Genomic DNA, 27,731 nt, shown 5'->3' with positions numbered 1-27,731 from the left:
TTGTAGATACCCTGTGTGTAGAAATCTGCCCACATTATTTCTGCACTCTGGTATTGACACTCTGTGACAATAGACATCTTATATACATCACAAATCTCCAGCAAATTAGATGTGTCACATTACACAGAGACAAACTGGGTGTGTAGGTGCTGTTTATTTAAAAGTGCTGTAGTGCAATATTTACATAGTCCAGGTCTGAGACCCCATTAATGTAAGACATTCTATTGAGACGCAAGACAAGTGCAAGGTTGAGGGACATGTCATTGGACATGCTGAGGTGAAGTGTTGTTCAGTGCAGGGGAACATGAATTGCTAATGGAGTAGTGAGAGGCAATTGCAGTCCATACTGGAAATTGTTAACAGTGTGTCGGTGAAGAGTGCATGTCACCAACTGTAGCAACACTGGCATGTTGTCAAGCACAGGACAAAGGGAAATAAGTGCCCCATTGGCATGGGCAGGTGCTACCGGGTACTCCTACGGATGAAGATGATCTGTTCTACATCTTCATCCTCTGATGTGTGTGTTGTCTCCTCTGCCCTTGATGGTAGTGGTGGTGGACTTGCGGGGGCCACACACACTTCAGTGGTTGGAGAAGTGGACACCAATTTCCTGGCAGTTTCCATCTGTGGAACTACATGTGGCATCATTGCAGCAAAGAGGAGCTGCTGATTATGGAGTATGGCAGCAACATCCCCGTGGTATGCAGCCATGTCTGGCCTGAAGGAGGCCAGTTCCGGTGCATGGAGTCCTGCTTGTTGTCATGCATATAGCTGCAAGATTGGGAGGGCAGGTGTTGTGGCAACTCCCTCACGGCAGTGGTTAGGTCCCTCACACACTGTTGAACTCCATGCAGTAGGGATTGTGTGACTTGTTTGGCTGCTGTCTGTTCTGCAGACGTCATCATGCACATGTGCATCCCCTCAAAGCTGGCAGCCATAGTTTGCATCCCCACCCGCACCTCCTTCGCCAGCTCCCTCTGTACTCCCACTACTGTCCTTTCAAAGGTGGTCCCTGTGTCATCAGAGTCCTCAGCTGTGTTTGAGCTGGCAGGTTGTACTATTGGGGTGGTGGGTGGGTCCTCTGGGATGGCTGCTACATGAATGCTCCTCCTTATGACTGGAGGGGGTGTCTGGAGGGTTCCCGGGATGTGAGAAAGTAGCCTCTTTCTAGCCTTGTTACCCCCACATTTGGCCTGTTTGTGAGTGTATGTCAGGGTGTTTTCACTGTCTCACTGGGATCCTGCTAGCCAGGGCCCAGTGCTCATAGTGAAAACCCTATGTTTTCAGTATGTTTGTTATGTGTCACTGGGACCCTGCTAGTCAGGACCCCAGTGCTCATAAGTTTGTGGCCTAGATGTATGTGTTCCCTGTGTAGTGCCTAACTGTCTCACTGAGGCTCTGCTAACCAGAACCTCAGTGGTTATGCTCTCTCATTTCTTCCAAATTGTCACTAACAGGCTAGTGACCAATTTTACCAATTTACATTGGCTTACTGGAACACCCTTATAATTCCCTAGTATATGGTACTGAGGTACCCAGGGTATTGGGGTTCCAGGAGATCCCTATGGGCTGCAGCATTTCTTTTGCCACCCATAGGGAGCTCTGACAATTCTTACACAGGCATGCCACTGCAGCCTGAGTGAAATAACGTCCACGTTATTTCACAGCCATTTTACACTGCACTTAAGTAACTTATAAGTCACCTATATGTCTAACCTTTACCTGGTAAAGGTTAGGTGCAAAGTTACTTAGTGTGAGGGCACCCTGGCACTAGCCAAGGTGCCCCCACATTGTTCAGAGCCAATTCCCTGAACTTTGTGAGTGCGGGGACACCATTACACGCGTGCACTACATATAGGTCACTACCTATATGTAGCTTCACAATGGTAACTCCGAATATGGCCATGTAACATGTCTATGATCATGGAATTGCCCCCTCTATGCCATCCTGGCATAATTGGCACAATCCCATGATCCCAGTGGTCTGTAGCACAGACCCTGGTACTGCCAAACTGCCCTTCCTGGGGTTTCACTGCAGCTGCTGCTGCTGCCAACCCCTCAGACAGGCAGCTGCCCTCCTGGGGTCCAGCCAGGCCTGGCCCAGGATGGCAGAACAAAGAACTTCCTCTGAGAGAGGGTGTGACACCCTCTCCCTTTGGAAAATGGTGTGAAGGCAGGGGAGGAGTAGCCTCCCCCAGCCTCTGGAAATGCTTTGTTGGGCACAGAGGTGCCCAATTCTGCATAAGCCAGTCTACACCGGTTCAGGGGACCCCTTAGCCCTGCTCTGGCGCGAAACTGGACAAAGGAAAGGGGAGTGACCACTCCCCTGACCTGCACCTCCCCTGGGAGGTGTCCAGAGCTCCTCCAGTGTGCTCCAGACCTCTGCCATCTTGGAAACAGAGGTGCTGCTGGCACACTGGACTGCTCTGAGTGGCCAGTGCCACCAGGTGACGTCAGAGACTCCTTCTGATAGGCTCCTTCAGGTGTTAGTAGCCTATCCTCTCTCCTAGGTAGCCAAACCCTCTTTTCTGGCTATTTAGGGTCTCTGTCTCTGGGGAAACTTTAGATAATGAATGCAAGAGCTCATCCGAGTTCCTCTGCATCTCTCTCTTCACCTTCTGCCAAGGAATCGACTGCTGACCGCGCTGGAAGCCTGCAAACCTGCAACATAGTAGCAAAGACGACTACTGCAACTCTGTAACGCTGATCCTGCCGCCTTCTCGACTGTTTTCCTGCTTGTGCATGCTGTGGGGGTAGTCTGCCTCCTCTCTGCACCAGAAGCTCCGAAGAAATCTCCCGTGGGTCGACGGAATCTTCCCCCTGCAACCGCAGGCACCAAAAAGCTGCATTGCCAGTCCCTTGGGTCTCCTCTCAGCACGACGAGCGAGGTCCCTCGAATCCAGCGACTCTGTCCAAGTGACCCCCACAGTCCAGTGACTCTTCAGTCCAAGTTTGGTGGAGGTAAGTCCTTGCCTCACCTCGCTGGGCTGCATTGCTGGGAACCGCGACTTTTGCAGCTACTCCGGCCCCTGTGCACTTCCGGCGGAAATCCTTTGTGCACAGCCAAGCCTGGGTCCACGGCACTCTAACCTGCATTGCACGATGTTCTAAGTTGGTCTCCGGCGACGTGGGACTCCTTTGGGCGACTTCGGGTGAGCACCGTTTCACGCATCCTCGTAGTGCCTGTTTCTGGCACTTCTCCGGGTGCTACCTGCTGCTGAGAGGGCTCCTTGTCTTGCTCGACGTCCCCTCTCTCTCCTGGTCCAATTTGCGACCTCCTGGTCTCTTCAGGGCCACAGCAGCGTCCAAAAACGCTAACCGCATGATTTGCAGCTAGCCAGGCTTGTTGGCGTTCTTTCGGCGGGAAAACACTTCTGCACGACTCTGCAAGGCGAGAGGGATCCGTCCTCCAAAGGGGAAGTCTTTAGCCCTTTGCGTTCCTGCAGAAACCGCAGCTTCTTCTGTCCAGTAGAAGCTTCTTTGCACCCGCAGCTGGCATTTACTGGGCATCTGCCCATCTCCGACTTGCTTGTGACTTTTGGACTTGGTCCCCTTGTTCCACAGGTACCCCAGATTGGAAATCCAGCGTTGTTGCATTGTTGGTTTGTGTCTTTCCTGCATTATTCCTCTAACACGACTTCTTTGTCCTTAGGGGAACTTTAGTGCACTTTGCACTCACTTTTCAGGGTCTTGGGGAGGGTTATTTTTCTAACTCTCACTATTTTCTAATAGTCCCAGCGACACTCTACAAGGTCACATAGGTTTGGGGTCCATTCGTGGTTCGCATTCCACTTTTGGAGTATATGGTTTGTGTTGCCCCTATCCCTATGTTTCCCCATTGCATCCTATTGTAACTATACATTGTTTGCACTGTTTTCTAAGACTATACTGCATATTTTTGCTATTGTGTATATATATCTTGTGTATATTTCCTATCCTCTCACTGAGGGTACACTCTAAGATACTTTGGCATATTGTCATAAAAATAAAGTACCTTTATTTTTAGTATAACTGTGTATTGTGTTTTCTTATGATATTGTGCATATGACACTAAGTGGTACTGTAGTAGCTTCACACGTCTCCTAGTTCAGCCTAAGCTGCTCTGCTAAGCTACCATTATCTATCAGCCTAAGCTGCTAGACACCCTATACACTAATAAGGGATAACTGGGCCTGGTGCAAGGTGCAAGTACCCCTTGGTACTCACTACAAGCCAGTCCAGCATCCTACATTGGTTGTGCAGCGGTGGGATAAGTGCTTTGAGACTACTTACCACTCTTGTCATTGTACTTTTCATAAGAGAAAAATATACAAAACAAGGTCAGTGTATATACACATAGCCAAAAAGTTTTGCATTTCCTCTTTTCACTCTTTTCTAAGTGCTGAAAAGTACTTCTAAACTTTCTAAAAAGTACTAAAAAGTTTAAAAAGTTTTTTTTCTCTGTCTTTCTAAAAGCTCTGACAAACGTTTTCCTCTTTTTCTATCACTTTAACTCTCTCTAAAAATGTCTGGCACAGGCCAAAATGTTGATCTGTCCAAACTTGCATATGATCACCTTAGCTGGAAAGGAGCAAGGAGTCTCTGCATAGAGAGAGGTTTGAGTGTAGGGAAGAATCCTTCCTTGGAATTGTTACTTAACATGCTTAGAGAACAAGATAAGGCCAAAAGGCCCCATCTGTTGAAAAAGTAGCTAATGGTTCCCAATCTGATCCAGGGACTCCCCCAGGAAAAGATTCAGGAAAGAAACTTCCAAGCCTGCCCATTACTAGACAGTCTAGCATAGTTGGTAATGATGATGAGCCACACCATACAAATAGTGTTGTCTCACATCATAGCAAAAGCATTTATTCTCACCATACTGGTAGTGATGTTTCTGTTAGCCAAGCTGTTAGGGTGGCTTCTGTAAGGGACAGGTCTCCTTCTGTTCATTCCCATCATACCTCTGTATCTAGGAATGTCCCTCCCACCAACCCTGATGACAGAATGTTAGAGAGGGAACTCAATAAGTTGAGGGTGGAACAAACCAGACTGAAGCTTAAAAAGCAACAGCTGGATTTGGATAGACAGTCTTTTGAACTAGAGAAGGAAAGACAGAAGTTGGGTTTAGATACCCATGGTGGCAGCAGCAGTATTCCCCATAGTCATCCTGCAAAAGAGCATGATTCCAGGAATCTGCACAAGATAGTTCCCCCTTATAAGGAGGGGGATGGCATTAACAAGTGGTTTGCTGCACTTGAGAGGGCCTGTGTTGTACAGGATGTCCCTCAAAGGCAGTGGGCTGCTATCCTATGGCTATCATTTAGTGGAAAAGGTAGGGATAGGCTCCTTACTGTGAAAAAAAGTGATGCCAACAATTTTACAGTTCTTAAGAATGCACTCCTGGATGGTTATGGCTTAACCACTGAACAATACAGGATAAAGTTCAGAGAAAACAAAAAGGAGTCTTCACAAGACTGGGTTGATTTCATTGACCATTCAGTGAAGGCCTTGGAGGGGTGGTTACATGGCAGTAAAGTTACTGATTATGACAGCCTGTATAACTTGATCCTGAGAGAGCATATTCGTAATAATTGTGTGTCTGATTTGTTGCACCAGTACCTGGTAGACTCTGATCTGACCTCTCCCCAAGAATTGGGAAAGAGGGCAGACAAATGGGTCAGAACAAGGGTGAACAGAAAAGTTCATACAGGGGGTGACAAAGATGGCAATAAGAAGATGGTGAAAAATCTCAAGATAAGCATGGGGATAAGGGTAAAACCAAAGATCCCACTTCAAATCTTAAACACTCTTCAGGGGGTGGGGATAAAACAAATTCTTCCTCTTCTTCTCAACCTACACAATTTAAAAAACCTTGGTGCTTTGTGTGTAAAAATAGAGGCCATAGGCCAGGGGATAAGTCCTGTCAAGGTAAACCCCCTGAGCCTACCACCACTAATACATCAAGCTCTAGTGCCCCTAGCAGTAGTGGTAATAGTGGTGGGACTGCTGGCAACAGTCAAGCAAAGGGTGTAGTTGGGTTCACTTATGGGTCCATCATAGAAAATGGGGTAGTCAGTCCCAAGACAGTTTCTGTCACACCTAGTGGCATTGGCCTTGCCACACTGGCTGCTTGTCCCCTTACAATGGATAAGTACAGGCAGACAGTTTCAATAAATGGTGTTGAGGCCTTGGCCTACAGGGACACAGGTGCCAGTATCACTTTGGTGACTGAAAACCTAGTGCCTCCTGAACAACACATCATTGGACAACAGTATAAGATTATTGATGTCCATAACTCCACTAAGTTTCTTCCCTTAGCTATAATTCAGTTTAGTTGGGGTGGAGTTACTGGCCCTAAGCAGGTGGTGGTATCACCTAGCTTACCTGTAGACTGTCTCTTAGGTAATGACCTAGAGGCCTCAGGTTGGGCTGATGTAGAGTTTTATGCCCATGCAGCCATGCTGGGCGTCCCTGAGGAATTGTTCCCTCTCATTTCTACTGAAATGAAAAAGCAAAGGAGAGAAGGCCTGAAAACTCAGGATCCCTCTCCATCAACAGGTAAAAAGGGTATCACAGTATCCCCTAACCACCCTGCCATACAGGATACCATTCCTGTGGTGGGAGAAACCTCTCCTGGGGTGGCACCTGTTCCAAGGGAATCATCAGCTGGCAAAGCTGTACTCCCTGAGGTAGAAGTACCTCTCTGTGGGATAACTAACATTGGTGACAAAAAGAGCACCATTTTAGTTAACATGGAGCATCCCTCCAACCCTCCCAGAGAAACTTTAGTGCAGAAACTCTGCACTGCCTCACAACACTTAGGACAGCATCCCTGCCCTAGTGTGGAGCTCATAGGACAGCATCCCTGCCCTGCTCCAACTCAAGAGAAACAGCATCCCTGTTCTCTCTTCCAGCCATATGGACAAAGTTTTTGCCCATCTATGGCTTTTCTGAGACAGCATCCCTGTCTGGCATTTCCATCACTACAAATAGGTTGAGTGGACAATTCCCACTGCTCTAAACTAAAACTTACTGATAGAAACTCTGAAAATACATCTTCACATTGTTGCTTAGCTAAAAAACTTCAAACAGGGTGGTTTACATCCCCACAGGGAGGTACCCATATAGTGGATGATAAAGGGAGTAACCAGTCTATTGCAGAGCTACTCTCTACTTATCACCACTTAGACAATAAAGTCTCAACTGGCCAAGGTTAGCCTTATTGTCCTTCGTTTGGGGGGGGGGGGGTTGTGTGAGAAAGTAGCCTCTTTCTAGCCTTGTTACCCCCACATTTGGCCTGTTTGTGAGTGTATGTCAGGGTGTTTTCACTGTCTCACTGGGATCCTGCTAGCCAGGGCCCAGTGCTCATAGTGAAAACCCTATGTTTTCAGTATGTTTGTTATGTGTCACTGGGACCCTGCTAGTCAGGACCCCAGTGCTCATAAGTTTGTGGCCTAGATGTATGTGTTCCCTGTGTAGTGCCTAACTGTCTCACTGAGGCTCTGCTAACCAGAACCTCAGTGGTTATGCTCTCTCATTTCTTCCAAATTGTCACTAACAGGCTAGTGACCAATTTTACCAATTTACATTGGCTTACTGGAACACCCTTATAATTCCCTAGTATATGGTACTGAGGTACCCAGGGTATTGGGGTTCCAGGAGATCCCTATGGGCTGCAGCATTTCTTTTGCCACCCATAGGGAGCTCTGACAATTCTTACACAGGCATGCCACTGCAGCCTGAGTGAAATAACGTCCACGTTATTTCACAGCCATTTTACACTGCACTTAAGTAACTTATAAGTCACCTATATGTCTAACCTTTACCTGGTAAAGGTTAGGTGCAAAGTTACTTAGTGTGAGGGCACCCTGGCACTAGCCAAGGTGCCCCCACATTGTTCAGAGCCAATTCCCTGAACTTTGTGAGTGCGGGGACACCATTACACGTGTGCACTACATATAGGTCACTACCTATATGTAGCTTCACAATGGTAACTCCGAATATGGCCATGTAACATGTCTATGATCATGGAATTGCCCCCTCTATGCCATCCTGGCATAATTGGCACAATCCCATGATCCCAGTGGTCTGTAGCACAGACCCTGGTACTGCCAAACTGCCCTTCCTGGGGTTTCACTGCAGCTGCTGCTGCTGCCAACCCCTCAGACAGGCATCTGCCCTCCTGGGGTCCAGCCAGGCCTGGCCCACGATGGCAGAACAAAGAACTTCCTCTGAGAGAGGGTGTGACACCCTCTCCCTTTGGAAAATGGTGTGAAGGCAGGGGAGGAGTAGCCTCCCCCAGCCTCTGGAAATGCTTTGTTGGGCACAGAGGTGCCCAATTCTGCATAAGCCAGTCTACACCGGTTCAGGGGACCCCTTAGCCCTGCTCTGGCGTGAAACTGGACAAAGGAAAGGGGAGTGACCACTCCCCTGACCTGCACCTCCCCTGGGAGGTGTCCAGAGCTCCTCCAGTGTGCTCCAGACCTCTGCCATCTTGGAAACAGAGGTGCTGCTGGCACACTGGACTGCTCTGAGTGGCCAGTGCCACCAGGTGACGTCAGAGACTCCTTCTGATAGGCTCCTTCAGGTGTTAGTAGCCTATCCTCTCTACTAGGTAGCCAAACCCTCTTTTCTGGCTATTTAGGGTCTCTGTCTCTGGGGAAACTTTAGATAACGAATGCAAGAGCTCATCCGAGTTCCTCTGCATCTCTCTCTTCACCTTCTGCCAAGGAATCGACTGCTGACCGCGCTGGAAGCCTGCAAACCTGCAACATAGTAGCAAAGACGACTACTGCAACTCTGTAACGCTGATCCTGCCGCCTTCTCGACTGTTTTCCTGCTTGTGCATGCTGTGGGGGTAGTCTGCCTTCTCTCTGCACCAGAAGCTCCCAAGAAATCTCCCGTGGGTCGACGGAATCTTCCCCCTGCAACCGCAGGCACCAAAAAGCTGCATTGCCGGTCCCTTGGGTCTCCTCTCAGCACGACGAGCGAGGTCCCTCGAATCCAGCGACTCTGTCCAAGTGACCCCCACAGTCCAGTGACTCTTCAGTCCAAGTATGGTGGAGGTAAGTCCTTGCCTCACCTCGCTGGGCTGCATTGCTGGGAACCGCGACTTTTGCAGCTACTCCGGCCCCTGTGCACTTCCGGCGGAAATCCTTTGTGCACAGCCAAGCCTGGGTCCACGGCACTCTAACCTGCATTGCACAACGTTCTAAGTTGGTCTCCAGCGACGTGGGACTCCTTTGTGCGACTTCGGGTGAGCACCGTTTCACGCATCCTTGTAGTGCCTGTTTCTGGCACTTCTCCGGGTGCTACCTGCTGTTGAGAGGACTCCTTGTCTTGCTCGATGTCCCCTCTCTCTCCTGGTCCAATTTGCGACCTCCTGGTCCCTCCAGGGCCACAGCAGCGTCCAAAAACGCTAACCGCACGATTTGCAGCTAGCAAGGCTTGTTGGCGTTCTTTCGGCGGGAAAACACTTCTGCACGACTCTACAAGGCAAGAGGGATCCGTCCTCCAAAGGGGAAGTCTCTAGCCCTTTGCGTTCCTGCAGAAACCGCAGCTTCTTCTGTCCAGTAGAAGCTTCTTTGCACCCGCAGCTGGCATTTACTGGGCATCTGCCCATCTCCGACTTGCTTGTGACTTCTGGACTTGGTCCCCTTGTTCCACAGGTACCCCAGATTGGAAATCCAGCATTGTTGCATTGTTGGTTTGTGTCTTTCCTGCATTATTCCTCTAACACGACTTCTTTGTCCTTAGGGGAACTTTAGTGCACTTTGCACTCACTTTTCAGGGTCTTGGGGAGGGTTATTTTTCTAACTCTCACTATTTTCTAATAGTCCCAGCGACCCTCTACAAGGTCACATAGGTTTGGGGTCCATTCGTGGTTCGCATTCCACTTTTGGAGTATATGGTTTGTGTTGCCCCTATCCCTATGTTTCCCCATTGCATCCTATTGTAACTATACATTGTTTGCACTGTTTTCTAAGACTATACTGCATATTTTTGCTATTGTGTATATATATCTTGTGTATATTTCCTATCCTCTCACTGAGGGTACATTCTAAGATACTTTGGCATATTGTCATAAAAATAAAGTACCTTTATTTTTAATATAACTGTGTATTGTGTTTTCTTATGATATTGTGCATATGACACTAAGTGGTACTGTAGTAGCTTCACACGTCTCCTAGTTCAGCCTAAGCTGCTCTGCTAAGCTACCATTATCTATCAGCCTAAGCTGCTAGACACCCTATACACTAATAAGGGATAACTGGGCCTGGTGCAAGGTGCAAGTACCCCTTGGTACTCACTACAAGCCAGTCCAGCCTCCTACACAGGACATCTTGGAGGGATTCTTGGCTGATGGTTGTCAGCTGGTTATCCAGGTCATCAGGGTAGTCCAGGACAGGCAGATTCACAGGAGAGCCATCGTCCTCTGCAATGAGATATTGTACAATTAGTGTGTCTGTGTTGTGCCAGTTGTAATGTGACATCACTGACTTCCTATTGGTAGTACATTGCCATGTTGGTTCCCATGCATTGTACCTGTCATTAATGTTTGCAGTCTCTCAGCCTTATGCCCCATCTGCATGTCACATGTAGTGTGGTCGGTTTGGGCAATTGTCTGCGTCACATCTTCCAGGTGTGGGTTCTGTCCAAATTGTGGCTTACCACCTTCTTGTCCTCATCAACCCTCCCTCTGCTTCCATTTGCATGGTGAGGCCTTGCAATGATTGTGGTGTGCTGATGCCACAGCACCACACATAACAATATGGCCCTGTCCCACTCTATCATTTTTCACATACACCCATGCGTTGCTGAGACCTAGCACCACACCATGCATGCCATTTCCATGAGACAATGCACGTGTTACCATTGGTAGTTTCTCATGTTGATGTTTGCGTATGTGTGCTACATTGCATTGCACTAATGAACCTGTCAGAGTTCTGTTTCCTCTTGTGACTGAGCAGGTGTGTTTGCCTTCCTACACACATATGTCCTCCCCCTCAATGCAGTTGTCTTAGCACTATGATGCCTAAGGTGCTGCATGGTGGCATTGCAGCTATTGTGACACAGGCACAGAGGTAAAGCCAGGGATGGGCACTGTGGGTATGAGAATACTGGTGTGTACATCATTATGTATGTGACAGTGCCTGATGGTTATTGAGTCAAGGGACATGACAAGTTGACAGGAGTTGCACTTGGATAGGGATTGATGGGGATTGATCACGTAGTCATACTGGACCCTCATTTTGAGTGTGTTTGTTCCATGAGCCCCTAACTGGCATTTCCTAATTGACCAGCACACACAGCACAGGTAGTTGTGGTAAATGTTGTCAATGGGGGATGCCACTTGGCCCAATGGCCTGAGACTGAGCATTGTCCTCTAGTTTACATTCTGACAATACCAGCTGTCCTGTGACACCAGACCAGTTTTACGTTCCACCTTACCCTCCTGGTCTGCTTCAGCATTCCCAGCAGCCTTGGCATGGTGGTGTATCCCCATGCAAACATTGTTGGTGTTGTGTTGTGCTGTGCCCCTGGATGGCCCTGCACTGCCCATGCACCTGTCATGGGCAGTGCAGGGAGTCCCATGCTGTGCCTCTTTGCTCTTTCCACTGCCTAATTTGCAGGGCTCACATGCATTTTGTAATAGGTATGTGCCTCCCCCCTCTTGCACTTGACATTTTGGCATTTTTGTCCCCCATGCAAATTACTCTGCATATGTGTTGTTTCCTGGTAGTCTTCACTGTCCTGTCCTGCGATACCAGTGATGATTTCCTCCGAGATGATGGCTGCAACCATCTCCTCCATCTCCTCCATCTCGTCCATGTCCTCTTGCGGTGCTGGACTCCCACCTCCAGGCAGTGAGGCATTTTCCACATTTTAAGGTCACTAGTCATTAACTCCCCCGATTTGCTCACCCAGGGAAGTTCTAAATAGAGTCATGGGTGTGTCCTCCGGAGGACAGTGAGTGGAGAGAGTCCCTCATGGCTCCCAGGGAACTGTCTATTTTATCTAAGTTTCACTTCATTTGGTTTAAGTACCTGAATGTTACTTACTTGATGCCGCAGTGGCTGTGAATGGTCTGTCAGCGGCTCTCACTCACTTGCCTCAGGTGTGATGATGAACAGGCAGACTTTTTCCATATGACCTGGTCCTCCCCGACGATCACCTCCCCCCTGGAATGCTGTTTTCCAGTCCATGTCATGGGTGTTGGGGAGCACCATGGACACCATGCCATACATTACACTGCTTGGCCTGCAAGAGGACTTAGGAAGCAGGGGGAGCAGATAACTAGGATTGGTCACTTTAATCGCAAAAACGGGAAATTTCTTGAGTCTGGAGTTTTGTGACCCCACCCCAGATTGATGCATGACGCAGGGCAATGGACTGGTGTGGAAGGAGCCCATATAAAGGGCTTGAAAGTGTCTGCACAAACACAAGAAATTAATGGGCAGAAAACTGAACCACTACGGTCTGGATTAAGTTGGACTGTGAAAATGTCTATGCATTTTGTTTTGACATTTAAGCGGGCTATCATTGCTGTTATGTTAAATTGTATACCAAAAAATCAATAAAATGTGGTTCATTAAATAAAAAAAGAATATACCTTATGTTTGTAGTGAATGTAACATGCACCATACACATCAAATCTAAAAATGGGCACAAACATTTTTGCACGCTTTTTTCTCAAGCACCCCTTGTAAAGAAGCTAACCCTAACTTGCCCATAATTGTGTTTTGTGCAGAGGTTACCGCTAAATATCACTAGTTGGTAACTGCCCCTTCAAATGTATTAAATGAGGCATTAACAGATGCGAAACAAGTGCAGAAAAGTACTTGCATGTTCCACCCACCACTGTTTACCAAAAAACTGTTACTAGACTGTAAAAACACACTAGGTGCTTTTTGTAAAATGTATTTTTAATGAACAGCCTTTTTGTGCCAGAAAGTGACACCAGGTCTTAGTAATCATACTGTTGTTGAGTATGACCTTCGTGCCTGCATCCCTTCACGCCTTCACACTTAGATCTTCGTTTTACTTTTGTCCTAGATCCCTTAAGAGCTATTAGAACTTTCGTTGTATTAAAACTTCAGAACGTTGGATATTGGATAGATTTTCATTGATGTGCATCGATGTGCATAATTGAATCTATCTGTAATGTTTCTGAATTTAGTAGAATCTCATTGTACCCAAGGCCCACGCTTGAATGACTGCATAGTTATAACACTATAATGCATTTTTATAGATTATCAGATTTTCTTTAGTAGAGGACAGGAAACCAATTTAATAATTAACATAAGACCCTAAATATGCCCCTTCTCACCACTGTGGGATTAGGTTCTGCAAATCGTATAAAAAATGTAATTATTTAACATGCTGTGCATTACTCAGCCTCCTCACAGATTCAGCAACTTATACTTTTTAAATCCTGTTCTGATTTACCAAGCTGCATTTGCAATTGTTTGAATTACACATGCCTTAAGCAATAGTTCTGAATAACAATTTATGAGTTTAATTCTCATTGTTATTTCGTTTTCAGTGACGGATTTGTGAAATCAAGTAACTATGAAAAATGATGGCTGTAATGTTTGAATTAATCTAAGCCACTGGTAAGTACTGGGGCTGCCTCACAGTCCATCATTATTTTGCACACCATGCCACCTCAAATTAGACCCAGCGATATGCAAAACAGCCTTGGTCCTGCTCCAATAGGAACAGTTGAGCCCGCACTGCCAACCTTGGGACTCTCTGAAAGGGAAAACAAGCAACCCAAGATTGAGTTTGCCCTAGTGGGGGGTCTTCTTTTAGGTGCAGCTTGATTCCAGTGGCACGGTACTCATTGGTCCTACGTTTAGACATACCCGCTGCACTGAGGGCATCACGTTGTAGTAAACATAAATGTGATAGGTGTAATGTTTGAATTCATCTCAGCCACTGGCAATTACTTACTGTCATATCCAAGTGTATATTCCTATTGGAGTAGGATCAAGTCTAATTTGCTAAAACTGGGTCTAATCTGAGGTTGCATGGTGGGTAAAAAGACGAGGGACTGCGATGTGGCCCAGAGTAACAAGTATCTCCAGATGTGGGTCTGGTGCTTACTGTACGAAGGGAACCAAGCTACGCGTGACCATTCTTGTGGTCCAGTTCAGAGAGTACCTGGCTTGACAAATTAGTCTGTACTGTTCCGACAGGGGCAGGATAAAGGCTGATTTTCATATTGCTGGGTCTAATTTTAGGTAGCATGGTGGGCAATACAATGATGAGATGGGATGTGTCTCAGAGGGATCACCAGTGACTGAGATTAATTCAAGCCTTCTAGCTATCGCTTTGTTGTTTGTTACAGATATGTAAAATGAGCAGCATCAAGAATCTGTAATTGAGCCATCAATCTTTTAAATGGGGATAGACAACCACTAACTTAGATTGTTTTCTAATTATTAAGCACATCACATGATCACATTATAGTATAAAACCACTGCAGCAAACATGCCAGAGAGAAGTCCTCTGTTCTGCCGAAAAACCTACTTTCAAACATTGGCTAGTTCACGCCTAACTGTGTCCAGTACATCCACTGGGTTGGGTGGTTGGTATATATAGGTTCGATAAACTAAATATTAAAGAAAAGTACACGCCCAAAGCAATTCTTAGCAAAAGCTAAATGCTTTTGTGCCAGAAATTTTGCATTTTCATACGAGAAGGACCAAATGTGAAAAAGTATATTCTTTCAATTTTGCCTGGAAAAAAATATACACTCGCTTTAAGGTTATTCTTATAAAAATCTATTTCAATAGTGAAATTAAATTTTTGATATCTGTAGGTGAAAAGCAACAAAGTACCCTCTGTGTTGTCTGATATCCAAGTAAAATGAAAACAGTTTTCACGGCCTTCCATTCTCTGATGACAGCACTTAGCATTTCAATTAAGTGTGAAATGTTGCTCTGCAAACAAAACACCTGCTTCTAAAGCCAAGAAGACTGTTGCATTGCAAACAATAACCACTTAGCTAGGGTGAGTAACTTGGGAGAGGACGGAAAGTGATGGCATCAGAAAAGCCCCAAACAACACATTTTATTTTCACTTGCAATCTAACAAAATATCAAAGTGATAGAAATCCTTCGTGCAGAAGATGTTTGCCTCTGCCCACAGAAGGATGAAAAACTGTTCCTAGATCAGGAAAAGGGATCATTCTTCGTTTCCATAGAATTGATCTGAGAGGAAACTCTAAATGCCTGGGAAGGGAGCCTGACATCTGCCGTCTTGAATGGGAGCAGCTAGGTGAAGAAGGAAGTACTAAAAACGAGGGTTGTTTTTTGTGGGAATTTTGTCAGTATTGTCCCTGTGGAATTATCCACTCACTAGCTAGTGTCCTAGATAAAAATGCTACCTCACTACCAGTTCCTCAGAATATTCCTGGACCTAGATGAAACATCTGAAGACTGAAGAATTCTTCCAGTGTAGCTTAGAAAAGAATCCTAAAGGATTCTTGATCTCCACCTGTATAAGGAGATTCGAACTGATCATCTGGCTGGTGTCTTTGTTCACTTCTGCTAGGACATAAAAAATGAGGTAGGAGCCCTGAGCACCTGGCAACTGAGGCAGAGGCCTGGAGTGACTTTTCCAGCATCAAGAAATATTAGGACTTAGTTATTTTCCTGATTTCTGGAGGAGTATGACAAAGCCCTACAGCCCTGGCCCCTGAGCAAGACATGAACTAGCCGGATACAGATTCAAAGTTTGCCCCACTCTAAGCCTTTCGACCTTGCATTTGAGGGCACTGCAAGACTAATGAAAAGAGGAATGTGACCATTTGAAGCCCACATTAGCTATAGCAGGCCTCCAATGAGTAGCTTGTGAGCTACTGGTAGCTCTCCATCTACCTGTAAGTAGCTCTCCTATGTTCAGCCCAGCCTGCTACAGTAGAAGGTATTGGTTGGTTGAATTAATATATGTGAACCAAACTTCAAGACGAGAATGTGTGTATTTTTAAAATCTTATTAGCTACTGTTTGGAGAAAAATGACTGAATTTTAAAAATACTTAAAACTGATATTTCAGTGATAAACCATGAGGTCCTGGGGAGAATTATTCCTACTATTATTACCTTTATGCCGGGGACATTGCAACTATGGCTATTACATTCTACTCACCTAGAGGCATTCCACAATAACAAGGTCTTCTTTACTGCTTTCAGTCATGCCTAACGAACTGAGGTGCTCAATTTTAGTAGCTTTGCAAATGGTGGTCTGAAATGTAATTTCATCTGATGTTGTCACTATTACAGCATTAATAATATTAGTAGCTCGGAAAGATTTTCATTAATCATAAGAAGCTGTTATTACAGAAAAGGTTGGATACACTTGCTGTAACCTCCTGTAGACTGGGGCAAAGCAACAAATTTATCCCACTGGTGAAGCAAACATGATAGCTACAAAACTGAACTGTGTCCCACTTTGAGCTTTTGATGTGGCAGCTGAGAGCTTCAGAGGGGGAATGAAAACAGCAAACATTATTTTGAGGAACACTCACCGGCATTACCATCCTGCCTTATCCCACTGGAAGAAACTGAGAACCAGAAAAATTAGGTTTAGGGCTAAATCTTTTGACCAGTACAACCCTCAAGACTTACACTACCCTTTTCCCATCACGGTCAGACTGAAATCATGCCTAGGTCCCTGTCTATTTTGAACATCAACTTTGGTTTGGTGTCTTGTTAAGTATTGGTCTTTTTTCCTAAACAAATGTAAAAATCCATATATAGGGTTCTGGTAATCCATATTTAACCTTGTTAGTGTCAGTTTGCCAAATAAGTTATTCTAGATTGGTTTGAGAAGTTTATGGTGTAGTATTCTTAAATTTAATGGCTTTTATAAGTGAACCAAAGTTCGCATTGAATGGCCTCGTCCAATTAAGTTGGTAGGGTCATCCCTCTCAGATAAATACTGCACTTTCTGACAATGCTGTCTCTTGGGTCATGTAACATTCTTTTTTTATTGAACTGATGCCTTTTGTGTCCTTGTACTTGTAAATGAGAAGGACCTGCACATGGTGATTTGTATTATCTAAATGTGCTTTAACGTTATGATGTTATGAGCACCAGCAAGTCCTACATGTAGCACTTAAAATAAACTGATTAGAAGTTTATATACTTCATGGAGGATATCTTGCAGTACTTGTTCAGGATTCCATGACTGTATTGATGGTGTTTTTTCCACCAAGATTTTGGTGAATAAATTCAGCGCTGAGACTCTCACAAAGTTCAACCTATGGACCTCAAATGTGATATGCTGCTCATCTTTTGTTCCAGCGTTGAAACTCTCACACAGCTCTTCTGATGCATCTCAGTTGTGATATGCCGCTTATCTTCTGTTCCAGCACTGAAACCCTCACAAAGCTCCGCTGATGCACTGCATGTGTGATGCACCACTCATCTTCTCTTCTAGCGCTGTGCCTCTCACACACTCCACTGAAGCACCTCATGTGTGATGTGCAGATAATCTGTTCCAGGGCTGTGACTCTCACACAGCTCCCTAGACACACCTCCATGTAATGTGCTTCTTTTCTTCTGTCCCAGCGCTGAGGCTCTCAGACAGCTCCGCTGATGCACCTCATGTGTGAGATGCTGCTGATCTTTTGTTCCAGTGCAGAAGCTCTCACAAGCTCCTCTGATGCATCTCACTTGTGAGTGATGTGCGCCTTATCTTCTATTCCAGCCCTGAGACGCTCACACAGCTCTGCAGATGCACCACATGTGTGATGCCCCACTCATCTTTGGTTCCAGTGCCATGCCTCTCACACAGCCCCACTGAAGTACCTCATGTGTGATGTGCAGAATATCGGTTCCAGGGCTGTGACTCTCACACAGCTCCATGGACACACCTCTTGTGTAATGTACCACTTATCTTCTGTTCCAGCGCTGAAGCTCTCACACAGCTCCGCTAATGCACCTCATGTGTGAGATGCTGCTGATCTTTTTTTCCAGTACTGAAACTCTCACAAGCTCCTCTAATGCACCTCAGTTGTGAGTGATATGCACCTTAACTTCTTTTCCAGCCCTGAGACCCTCACACAACTCCGCAGATGCACCACATGTGTGATGCACCACTCATCTTCTGTTCCAATGCTGTGCCTCTCACACAGCTCCACTGAAGCACCTCATGTATGATTTGCAGAATATCTTTTCTAGGGCTGTGACTCACACAGATCCATGGACACATTACAGGTACGATGTGCCGCTTATCTTCTCCAGTGCTGATGCTCTCACACAGCTCAGCTGCTGCACCTGATGTGTAATGTGCTACACATCTTGTCTTCCATTGCTGAGACTCTCTACACAGCCCAGCCGATGCACCACATGTGTGATGCGCCACTCATCTTCCATTCCAGTCATATGCCTCTAATAGAGCTCCTCCAAAGTACCTCTTGTGTGAGCTGCAGAATATCTGTTTCAGGGCTGTGACTCTCACACCGCTCCATGGATGCACTTCACATGTGGTATACTGCTCATCTTCTGTTCCAGTGCTGAGGCTTTCACTCGACTCTGCTGATGCACCTCATGTATGATGTGTTGCACATCTTGTCTTCCAGTGCTGAGATTCACACAGCTCCACTGGTGTATCTCATGTGTAATGTGCCTCTCATATTCTGTTCCAGCACTGAGACTCTCAAACAGCTCTGCTAATGCACCTCATGTGTGATGTACTGCTCATCATCTATTCCAGTGCTGAGACTCGCACACAACTTTGGCAATGCACCTCATGTGTGATGAGTCACTAATCTTGTTTTCCAATGCACACAACTATTCTGATGCATCACATTTCTGAGGTGCAACACCTGATGTTCCAACACTGAGCCCCAACACAGCTCTCTCTTATCTCCTAATCTCTGGGGCACAGCATTCTAGCAATGAAAGCCACAAAAGGCTCTATCACTGGACAGCAATCCTAATGTGCCTTACCTGCTGCTATTCTATCAATTAAACTCATACACAACTCTGCCTATGCATATCATTTCTGATATGCATCACTCTTTGCTACTGAAGCACTAAGACTCGCATAGAGCTCTTTTGCTGCACCACAAAGCTCCTCAAACAGCTCTTCTGATGCACCTCATTCTGACGTTCACCACAACGTGCACTATTAAAACAACAGAGTAGTGCATGTTGGAATGAGGTGCATTGGAAACAGAGGCCCATATTTATACTCTGTTTGCGCCAGATTTGTGTCATTCTTTTTTTATGCAAATCCAGTGCAAACCTAACTCCATATTTATATTTTGATGTTAGACCCGTCTAGCATCAAAAATATGGAGTTAACAGCATTTTAAGGATGCGTGAAACTGCCCTGCGTCAATGAGATGCAAGGTAGGCACTCCCGTCCGAACAATGACTCAAACACCCTACAGGTCAAAAATGACACACGCGTGGGAGGCAAACCCGAACAATAACGCTAAACTCGATTTGCATCAAAATGTAACGCATGGGTGGCATTGAAATGAGGTAAACACACCACTACTTGAGAAAAACACACACAAGCAACATCACAGACCAACAGGACAACATGGAGGTGCTACTGATACAGCTTGCAAGACAACGCCGAGCACAGGACGAACGGCAGCAGCCAGCACCACCCCAATGTGGCCCACAAAGGCAACACAGAAGGCTGGAGAGGGTGTTCAGGAACAGGACAACCCTCTTTGACATCAGGGAACAGGACATCACCCGGAGGTATCGTCTGAACTGGCAAGCCATACAGCAGCTGCTGCGCCCTACTGAGCCACAACTAACAGCTAACTTGCAGACACCACACAACATACCGCCGGTGCCCAAGCTGCTAGCTGTCCTGCATATGATGGCAAGTGGCTCTTTCAAAGACAATGCGTGCCCTGGTCACTGGGGAATCACAGCTCTCATTCTCAGCCTTCCTGCCCAAGGTGTTAGATGCCATAATCTCCTTCATACACCGCCACATCAGCTTCCCCAGCACCCAGCAGGAGCAGCAGGAGATAAAACAGGGATTCCACCAAATCCATGGCTTCCCGCAAATGCGCTCGGTGCAATTGATTGCACACATGTCCGATTCGTCGCACCAGCAGCAACAGAGCACCTATTCCAGAACAGAAAGCACATGGCTGCCATCAATGCGCAGGGCCTAGTTGACCACCAGGGATTGTTCACTAACATCAGGGCCAAGAATCCTGGGAGTGTCCATGATTCAGTCATATTCCGCCACAGCAGGATCAATCAGCACTTCCGGGACAGGCAATATGGCAATGGCCTTCTTGTCGGCAAGTCAATAAACCTAGCAATATACATACACAGCACAACAGCCCTGTAGGACACACAAAACAAACACCACTACATTGACACATGGGCAGGATGACAATGAGGTGTGACACTGGTAGTTATGTTGTACACCATGACACAATGGGATACACACCTCTGGACAAATGATGGCAGCCACAAACATTAGCTGCCACTTTAGAGCAACAAGGGACCAATGGCAAAGCCCACAGTGACAATGACATGGCTTGCCTTGGAAGTACACCTTGGAAGATGAACCATTTACAATGACATTAGGCCACTTGGTCAATCAGGCACCCTCCCAAGCAGTATGTAGCGTGGAAGGGGTGTGCAATGTGTGTTGCAGCAGGTCATAGCATGATGATGCTCTCTCACATGTAGGTGATACGGAATTACTGAGGCAGTCCCAACATCATACATTACTCCTGGGGTGCCATTGCCAGGTAGTAATAAGGAAGTGGACTGTGCTATGAGCACATATTAATGTGGCACAAATGCAAACTGCACACTGCTGCACACACTGAAAGAGCCAATTGTCCATCAAAACAGCATATGTACAGGGAGATTGCCCTTCCTGCACAGATACATCCACCTCCACAAAGCAGTTAACCAGGTTCCCTGGAGCAAGTTCAGTAGTGTAGGTGCACGGTTGCACATGAGCTACTGGCAGAGGGAACAACAAAGGTTTGCCTAGAACAAAGTCACACATGGGACAATTGTGCATTGTCAATACTGCACACCTCAGTGCTGCCAACTTATGGAGATGTGTTGTGCATTGTCACCTTGCCAAATCAAAGGGCCTCACTGTTGCATTTCATCTGCAATGACATATGTCTAAATGGATGGGAGGTCCAGCCCATGTTGTGCAACCATGTTACCACCACATCAGAATCTATAGTGTGTTTGGAAGTATCATGTCCCCTCCAGTGAAAGCACACTAAAATATGTTGGACACTACACAGCGCATGGTACATACAGACCAAGAGTTTGGGAAAAAAATCATAGATCCCAGGTCAATGAGCCAAACACAAGTTGTCAAGTCAAACAACCCATAGCAGAAAAAATCCTCACAGAAGCCCAGGATCTCACACAATACCAAAAATACAAATGAGTCACTGACGACACAAGAGATCAACTGCCATGTTACATGACATTCCTTTTGCAAGCACTAACAAAATACTCACTCCTATTATCTTTTGCAACAGATCAGGTTTATGGGATCTAGCCATGGATCATGACCCCATTCCCCAACCCAAGCACAGCAGCAGAGCGTGCCTATAAGGAGGCACATCCAAGGACACGCACCATTGTAGAAAGGACCTTTGGTATCCTAAAGTCCAGATTCAGGTGCCTGGACACCACAGGGGGCAGCCTCCTATAAGCCACACATATTGTGTGTAAAATTATACTTACCTGTGCTATCCTGCACAAAATTTGTGTGAGGAAGAACATCCCTCTATATGAGCCAGATCAAGAACTGCCTGAGGAGGAGGAGGATGGTGGCAGGGAAAATGAGGGGGAACAGCAGAACACAGCTGCAGGAATGCACCGCAGACAACAAATTGTAGAAAACTGTTTCACTCAATAGTCTCTCTACATACCTTGTTAAGATATGTAAATAAACACCTTACTTGACCACACAATCCTGCTCTGATTTCTTCATTCTCCATCACATGTTCCTTAGGAATGTGAGTATTGCCTTGGGGAGCATGTTACAAAGACACATATGACTACTTCTGATAAAACATCACATGTGATGTGTATGATTGTACAGCAAACATCACACACATATAAAAAATACTCATCTCTTGAAATTCACATATGAAGTACAAAATCAATAGACCACAGCATATGACTCACATCCACCTTGCCAACATGGTTTACTGTAGCACATGACACACAACAATGACATCTCCAATCATAAGGTAAATAAGTGCCCCATATATGCGGCAGTGGATGTGAAATAACAGTGGAAACAGGAATGTATGAACAGACCCCTGACATGAGTAAGTGTGACATCTGCAATCTCTGCAAGGAGCTTGTGTGACAAGGGGGCATCATTTGTGAAAATGGATAGCATGAGTGTCCCAGGTATGTCAAGCAATGTTCATAACACATGCCCTGCGCAGTCCATCCCGGGAAACAAGTCCTGCCACTGCCATGCGTTACGTCTCTGCCCTCTCAGCTCTATGGGCGTGGACAACGGACTATCTGTATGCTAGGAATCATCACTAACACTCACCCAGAGTTCCTTTCTGACTCCTCTTTGCTTCCCTTTTCCACATGGCATGCTATAGAAGAACTACATTAGCTTGCATGGACTTCAGGTCCCACAATTCACTGCATGGTAGTTGGTGAGAACTGTAATCTTCTGTCCATTGCTTTCTATGGGAAAAGTCTGGTTGTCCCTTTCTACTGGATTCTCTCCTCCAGGACTTGTGAAGGACTGAAGCTGCCCACACCTGTGACCTCTCTTGTGCAGCCCAGCCATGTGACACTGCCCTGGCCGTGCTGCTGCTTGGAACTGCTTAGAAGCTGCCATTCCCTGAAGCTCCTTGTCGTGCATTGGAGTACAATTCCTTTGTGTTCCAGACCCCTTGCTGGATTGTGTTACAGTCCTGATTCAGTCTGCACCTGCTCTCTGTTTACCCAGTCCTCTTCCTGCTTGTTCAAGTCACAGTCTGCTCCCTGTTTCTCAGCCTTGTTCATGTTTGTTTCTGTCAGAGCCTGCTTTCTATTTCCCAGACCTGTTCCAGCCTTTGCATCAGCCTGAGCCTGTTCCCTGTTCCTGGCTTTGCCTCCTAGTTGGTTCCTTCGCTTTCTGTTTCCTCTTGGGTTATCGTGTCTGGTAAGTTTCCTATCAGTCCTAACCTGTGCAGAAGTGTTTTTGTTTGTACTTTGGTTGGCATCTGGTTTCCAGGAGGCAAATCCAGCCCCCAGCCTTTGTGTAGTGTTGCATGCAGTCTTTAGTGTCTAACAGTGACAGTGTGCTATGGCTGTATTCCAGGAATTCCCACTGTGTCTCCAGCCAGACCCACAAGGGCTAGTCTTTTGTATGTAAGTACAATCCTTGTTTGTGCCCTAAGGGTCCAGACACAGAATCACTTCTGCTGCCTCCTTTCTATGGGGCTTGTGTGGTGACTATATGTAAGATTAATGTGCACAGAGGCACTGATTTTCCCTGTTGCTGTAGAAAGTTCTGAGTCTTACCCTGTATACAACCTTAGTGATAACCCCAGCGTGTTTGTCCATTACTGACCCGTTCCATATTTGTTCACACTAAGGTTGCTCTGCCTTCACCTTCCTGTTTTCTCTGCCTTACCATAGCTGGCCTTTCCCCTTGTATGCCTTTAGCTGCTCGTCTGCTTTGGTACACTACCTCCTCGCGAGATACTATGTGAACTCAAGGGGTGCCTCTAACAGAATCCTGACTAGACCTGTCCGAAACTGTGACAACATGGAGCCCAATCCTGACACAGGGTACACATTCCCATACACTTTAACTGGGCACTTCTGTGGGATGCACATCTGAAAATATGTGAACACATGCAGCCATGGCAGCAGTTACACCACATCAACACAAGTAATATAGGTAATTGTAATGAGTCAAACTGATGTGTACCAAACATTTTATGGGTGGAATTGAGGTACCGTGTCTCAAACACAGTACGTACCAAACATGTACACATGTCAGACATTTGTGTAGTCCACACACAAGTCACCATGAAGTAGTAACCAACAATTAATGATATCTGAGGGGTAACATATCCTACTGAGCACTCATCAGCCATCCTCAATCATACCTGAATTTTGTTTGTCGTGTGAAATGTAATGTCCTCAAAGTCAAACAACTACACACATTACATGAGTCAACACATATTTCAAACACATATCTTGACTGTTGTAGATCACTGATTGCCATCAGATGTAGATACCTATTTGGAACACATTCATACATTTGCATGACGTCCAATATATTGCATGACATTCATTCAGAAACACACATATTGTCATTACAGATCATTCACAGCCAAAACACACAGTTGCATGTTTTATCACATGTGGCCAACCCCTATACCACACACTGCAGGCCAAGCCATCCTATCATCATGTTGATACAGGGTGCATGCATGTGAAATATTAGAAAATCATGCAATCACAGATTGAGTAAAAAATCACGCAAATGCAAACTAACCATACATGGGCCCTTAGCGTGAATTCCACCTGTGCACCACATGAATGCGGGGAACAACATTTATGTAGGTAGATGTGAGGTCAAAGTGTAGATGACAGTCATCTCATTCAAGCATGCATGTGTCCCAAACAACATTGACCCCTTATGATTAGCAACTGCATACCATCCTGCCAATTACATCTACAAGTCACTGGTCGTGTATGGTTTGAAGTTGACTCAGATGATGAAGATTAGTCAGCTTGGCCAATGTGAAGTAGTTGCTGCCTTTGCATTGTGACACATTGCACTACATCAATGCACAGATCACTTTATTTGGTCCAACTCTTGTTGTGCTTTGCTATGGTGTAAATGACACAATGGGTTGGCAGCGTTGCAATTACATTCATCAGGAACGTTGTATTATCTGGACTGCATGTGCAAATCGAGTTAGAGTGTTATATTACCATCTGTACATGCATCACGCAATAATGACACTGATGGTTGCCTGTCTCATTTTTACAGCTGCCAACATAGATATTACGGAAATCAGGGCTTTCGAGAAGCGGGCAGTGCGATACCAACACATCTTGTATGTCGAGTCTGGGTACCGAAAGATGGCACAACGCTATCAAAGAGAGCGAGCCACAGGGGAATAGCGGGCTTTCAGCCAAGGGGGACCGACAGTAGCCACAAAGGTTGTAGCCACCACCCTAACTACACACACAACCACAGCCGCTGTCAGGAATCCTCAAGGTGCCTCCTGCGTTATCTGTCAGCATCCCCAGGGATTAGGGTTAAATCATGTCTTTGTTCTTGGTTAAACCTATGGGCATATTTATACTCTGTTTGCGTCGGATTTGCGTTGTTTTTTTTTACGCAAATCCGACGCAAAGCTAACTCCATATTTATACTTTGACTCTAGTCCCGTCTAGCGTCAAAATTCTTGGAGTGTGCGTAATTTTTTAGCGTGGACACCTACCTTGTGTTAATGAGATGCAGGGTAGGCGTTTCCACGCTAAAAATTACTCTAAGGCAGTGTTTCCCAAAGTGTGCGCCGTGGCTCCCTGGTGCGCCATCAGAACTCACCAGGGGCGCCGCACACTTCTAAGGAACACTGAAATGCTTTCATTTTCATACTACCGTAGGGCCCCATTCTAAAAATACATCACAATTAGAATGAGGCTTTACAGGAGTATGAAAACGAAAGAATCACAGTGGAAATAAATTGAACTTGTTAGGGTTTTGCAATGTTATGTTGTAAAGTGTAAAACCCATCAAGTTTGATTTGTTTCCACTGCAAGTCTCTCTTTCATACTACGGTACAGCTAACAAAGCTGCATGGTAGTATGACAGAGAAAGACTTGCAGTGGAAACAAATCAAACTTGATGGATTTTACAATAGACATCATAACATTGCAAAAACCTAACAAGTTTGATTTATCTGCACTGCATTTCTTTCTGTTTCATACTACTGTACGGCTCCATTCTAAGGACAAGTTACATTTAGAATGGAGCCGAACAGTAGTATTAAAAAGAAAGAATCACAGTGGAAATAAATCAAACTTGTTAGGGTTTTGCAATGTTACATAGTAAATTGTAAAACCCATCAAGTTTGATTTGTTTCCACTCAGTGTTTAAATATTTATAAATAAAAACATGCCTGAAAGCTCTCCTCTGAAACATGTGGCTGCTGCAGTTAAATATGCATGCACAGAATATTGAGGCAGCAGTAATCCTAAAGCCATCTTGGGCCTCTTCAATCCATTTACAGCCTCTCCCTGCCCCTTCAGCTCACTCTTGCATCTTTCTCCCAATGTGGAGCTTTTACGTCCTTCTTTTTCTTCATCCTTCCCATATGTGCCTTTGCTCACAGTAAATGCCTGATGCAGAAAACTAAGGCCCAAAGTTTGTGCCGCATTTGCGTCATTTTTTTATGCAAAAGCAGCGCAAACTCACAAAATATAAGTATATTTTGTAAGTCTGCGCTGCTTTTGCGTCACAAAATAATGCAAATGTAGCACAAACGTTTCATAAATATGGGCCTAAGTGCCAGTCCTTAAAAATAAGTGCTGTGCCCCCCACTGTATACCCAGTGCTTAATTTGTAGATAAAAATGTGATGGTGATGAAAGCTCTCTTTTGAAACAAGCGGATGCTGCATTTCAATGTGCGAGCCTTCTCGGGCCTCTTTAATCCATTTACAGCCACTCCCTACTCCTTCTGGTCACTCATGCAGCTTTCTACTTTCTCCCTTAGTGATGCTTTTTAGTTTCTCTTCCTCCACGTTTCCCATATGTATCTTTTGCTCTTCCTAAATGTCTGATCCAGAAAACCGGAAACCACCTGCTCAAATTAATCCCTGCGGAAAGCACTGGCTCAAATTAAGCACTGTTAGCACTGCGACTCTTTCTATTTCATACTACCATACGGCTCCATTATAAAGATGTTATGTTTGGAACAGAGCCGTACGGTAGTATGATAAAGAAAGAATCACAGTGCAAAAATCAAACTTGTTAGGGTTTTGCAATGTGCATTTGCAGCCCTGAGTAACCCATGTGGGAATGCCATGTGGGGATGTTATGGAAGCCACAGCTGTCAGCGTCTGGAGTGGTTTGGACTAGCACATGACGTCTTGCCTAATAAATAAAGAGTATGTCCATTTAGGCAGGGTCAGGCTCAATCAGGACACTGATAGAGTGTCACTTCTGTCAGTGTTCTGCAGCTACTCAAGAAAAGAGGGTAATCATGAAATTACAAAAATGTCAACATTTAAGAGGAAAGCGGGAAATTGAAAAAATAAGAATCGGAAGAATGTATTTCTCCCCTTGAGGCCTGAATCAGGTCTATTGTCATATATGGGACTTCCAAGTGTGGTGCTGGAGGATCTGAGATCAAAAATACTAATGTGCTTTTTTTTTTTAACTTGCCAGGAACAAGGAGAAAGCGCAATGGCAGGCAGAAAGAGTGTGATAAAAATGTTGTGCACTGGCCTTCAGCAGCAGATTACTGGCAGTGCATACTCCAAGCCACTAAAGAGAAGTCCCTATCACAGAAGCCCTTTATCAGCTTCATCCCAATTACTTTTTAGGAAGGAAAATGGAAGTGCTCCCAAATCCTGGCTTACATCCCCCCACCCGTCAAAAAAAGTGACATAACAGGGAGCCGCAGCCAATGGCCAATAGGTCAAGGGAGCCACGGGTCGAAAAAGTTTGGGAACCACTGCTCTAAGGCATTTGCGCCTTATTTAAACTCCTGTGCAAAAATGACGCACG

This window comes from Pleurodeles waltl, chromosome 1_2 (genome assembly GCF_031143425.1).
Source record: "Pleurodeles waltl isolate 20211129_DDA chromosome 1_2, aPleWal1.hap1.20221129, whole genome shotgun sequence".
Classification (NCBI taxonomy): domain Eukaryota; kingdom Metazoa; phylum Chordata; class Amphibia; order Caudata; family Salamandridae; genus Pleurodeles; species Pleurodeles waltl.
The sequence above is the reverse complement of the archived record's forward strand: the minus strand, read 5'-3'. Positions refer to the sequence as shown.